Source organism: Ixodes scapularis, unplaced genomic scaffold (assembly GCF_016920785.2).
Source record: "Ixodes scapularis isolate PalLabHiFi unplaced genomic scaffold, ASM1692078v2 PGA_scaffold10__122_contigs__length_95168666, whole genome shotgun sequence".
Taxonomy (NCBI): Eukaryota; Metazoa; Arthropoda; class Arachnida; order Ixodida; family Ixodidae; genus Ixodes; species Ixodes scapularis.
Genome location: NW_024609836.1, coordinates 53678 through 57500, shown reverse-complemented (window position 1 = coordinate 57500; position 3823 = coordinate 53678).

Below are 3823 nucleotides of genomic sequence, written 5' to 3'. Positions count from 1 at the left end.
AGCGCGGGTAAACGGCGGGAGTAACTATCGGGTTATGAGCGAGACACCCACGGATGAGCCCTGTCCCTCGGAGGATCTATTGGATGCACGGGACGTGACAGTACTGCCAATAACAGAGCAGGAAGTACAGGAAAACATGCCAAAGCACTCCAGTGCACCTGGCCCTGACGGACTGACGGTCAAAGAGTTTAAGGCAATCCCGAGAACTTTTGTAGTGAAGCTCTACAACTTGTTCTTGTACTGGGGTCGTGCCTCCATGAAGCTGGGGAATGCTCGAACCATCTTTATCCCTAAAGTGGAGGCAGCTTCTCAGCCAGGGGAGTATAGGCCGATCTCGATTGGCTCGGTGCTCCTGCGCACCTTTCACAAGATCCTAGACAAAAGGTTGAGACAGATTGTTCACCTACGTGACGAGCAACGGGCGTTTAAAAGCACTGATGGATGCTTTGAGAACATCATGATTCTGAGTACACTACTTAAGACAAGTCATGCCGCGGGGCGAAGCCTTTACATGGCTAATATAGACCTGTCAAGGGCATTTGACAGCGCCACACACACCGCAATACTGAATGGACTTGCACGCCACCAAATGGTGGGGAAGTCCATGATTGACTACCTGCATTGGTTCTACACAAATTCTACTACAACCTTGCAACACAGAGGGGTGGAAAGGACAGTGCGCCCTGGGAAGGGAGTCAGACAAGGTGACCCGCTGTCTCCGCTGTTGTTTAACGCGGTCATCGATGAGTTCATCGACAGCATCCCCCCGGGCTTTGGTGTGAGACTGGGTGAGGGGCGGTGCGCGTCGTTGGCTTTTGCTGATGACCTCGTGATTCTGGCGGAGACGGCGGCTGGCCTACAATTTCTCCTCGACAAGTTCCAGGAATTTATGAGCACTAGGGGTCTCACAGTAAACGTAAAGAAGTCTTCGACCCTAAGCCTCGTAGGAGACGGGAAAAACAAAAAGGCAAAAATCTGCCTAGTGGCTTTCAATGTAAATGGAGAACCACTTCGAGTGATTGATTGCTCAGGTTCATGGCGCTATCTGGGGGTCGAAGTTAACACATCAGGGGAGATATGGTACAATGGGGTGAATTTCGACGACCTTATCGTAAGGCTAGAGAGGGCCCCCCTTAAACCTCAGCAGAAGATGAACATTCTAATCTTCTACCTAATACCGAGACTAATCTATGGCTTGGTTATGAGTGCCAAGTCAAAGACATACCTACACCAGATTGACCGTAGGATTAGAGCGGCTGTCCGGCTCTTTCTGCATCTGCCGATGGACGTTCCAGTTGCCTTCCTATACGCTGCGGTGGGGGACGGCGGGTTGGGGGTCACCTGTCTCGCGACAATGATTCCTCGGATCCGCCGTTCCCGGCTACTTGGGGTTCAGGGCGCTGGCGACGGAATGTTGGAGAGTCTGGTGACCATGACGGCATGGAAAGATGAGGTGGAGAGGGCGGGGAAAGGGGTGAAATTTAAGGGTGTCACGATTGAATCTAGAACACAGGAGCGCAGCTACTGGAGAGACCAGCTGCTGCAGATGGTGGACACGAGAGGGTTGAGGGAGGCACGGACATGTGCTGCTGCGGCCTTCATCCGGAACCCACCGCACTTTCTGAATGGACGGGAGTATGTCGACCTAATCAAACTTAGGGCCCACGCGCTTCCGTCCAAGACGAGGTGCGCCAGGGGAAGGGCGAAGGACACCCGCTGCAGGGCTGGCTGTGCCTTCCCTGAGACACACGCACATATTATCCAGGTGTGTCCTCGGTCGTATGCGCCGCGCCTGGAAAGACATAATTGTGTGGCATCCTGGATTGCGGAGAAGATGAGAAATGATGGCTGCACGGTGTCCGAGGAGCCCAGAATTAAAGTAAAAGACGAAATCAGGTACCCAGATTTAATTTGTGTAAAGGGTGAGAGGGCATGGATTCTAGATGTTCAAATAGTCGGGGAATACAAAAGCCTTAACTCACTTAATGAGGACAAGATTAGGAAGTATTCTGCTCCGGACTTTGTGGACGCAGTAAGGTCCAAGTTCTCGGTAACCACTGTCGCCGTGCACGCCATAACAGCCACTGAGAGAGGGCTCGTTTGCCCAAGATCAGCTGAGGCTTTGGGCTTGCTGGGCTTCTCAAAGCGTGACATTTCCTCTTTAATCCTCAAGGTAGTTCGTGGCTCCTTGCGATGTTTCTACCACTTCATGCGGGGAACAAACCGAAGTGTGTAAACTGTTTATTGTTCTCCCCCATGTGTTCTTTCTTTTGTTGTTGTTTTGGAGGGGCGTAGGTGTGTGGAATCTCGCCTGCCATATTTGTTTTTTTTTATGTAACCAATGTGTATGTATCTTTTTCTTTCGTTCTGTGTTTTGTGTTCTTTTTATTCTCTTGAGATTGTTGTTGTCATCTCTGTAATGGCCTCCTTAGAGTCAACTAGACATGTATAAAAATAAACAACTATCTCTTTTTTTTCCCCTTTGCACAGGGGAACTCCTGTTGTGTGAAATTGAAAATTGAAGTGCTGTTAGTCTTCTTCTGTAGTCAGTGTTCATTTTGTGTTTTGAGTGCTGTGTCGTTCCCACACTTGGATGTGCTATGGTGTTTGTGACAATGAGGTTAAGCTTCCTTAAAAAGCGAACGAGTTGGATTCTTCCAATAAAAAGTTAGCCAAATGCCTCGTCATCTAATTAGTGACGCGCATGAATGGATTAACGAGATTCCCACTGTCCCTATAACTCGGGGCGCAAGCCCCCGCGGTTGTTGCCGCGTGGGAAGTCAACCTCCACCTGCTCGTGGTGCGCCCTGCCAGCTTTATTGCTGCAACGGAGGCTCTGGCGAAAACCCCCCCACCTGGGATGGGGAACCCTAGCACTGGGGTTCCGCATGTGGACGGGGGGGACAAAAAGGGCCTGGGAACCCTAGCTTACCCCATGGAAGCGGAGCCACTGAGGCGGGGTCCATACCAGGGGAAGCTATCATAAAGGTGGTGCCCCTCGTAACTTCCCACGTAGGGAGGTGCCCCCGCATGGTGGCGGGGGTGATCTCCAGGGGAGCCGAGGGATATAAAAGTGATCACTGATCGGCGGGGCTGGATGGTTCATGGTTGCCATTCAGTGACCGTCGGACCCGCTGTGAGACGCACTCATGTCTTAGTAGCGGAGCCGGACAGTGAGTCGAGCAAGTGGGTACTTTTAGTACCACTGGTTTTCCCGGGCCGTTCCACTGGCTGTACAATACAATAGTTGGTTTCATTTATAACCCCTTAATTCCAATTGGCTTTTTCCTGAAATTTTCACTTGATCACATGATCCTATTCATTTTTATTGGAATTGGGTTAAGCCTGCGGTGCGAAAGCGGGAGCGGGCAGGGGACAAGTTTTTCTTAAATTTTTTACAAGAGCCCCGACTCAAAATCTGTCCCTATAACTCACTGTCGACGACGAGGACCTACGAGACCTTCCAGCGGTGAGCTCTGTATCGTTCCCTTCATTTTTTCCACTTTTAGCGCATCTTGAGATCAATGCTTAGTGTCATTAAAAAGCCCTAAGCATAGCGATCACGCCGATGCCAGATTTGTAACATTTCGTCCATTTAATCCGCTAAAAATTCAGTCTGAACAGTTTGTTTACATGCTGGACATAATAAGCTCGGTCGCTATTATTCCAATCCCTATTTCTAATTAAATTTTCGTAATTGTAAGTCAATTTTAGTGTTGTTGGAATCCTTGTTAGTTGCGCTAACAGGATATAGCATTCGTTAGTACCGATCGTGTGTAGTTTTTGCTTAAATTAACGATTTTTCTCAGATAGAACACTTCGA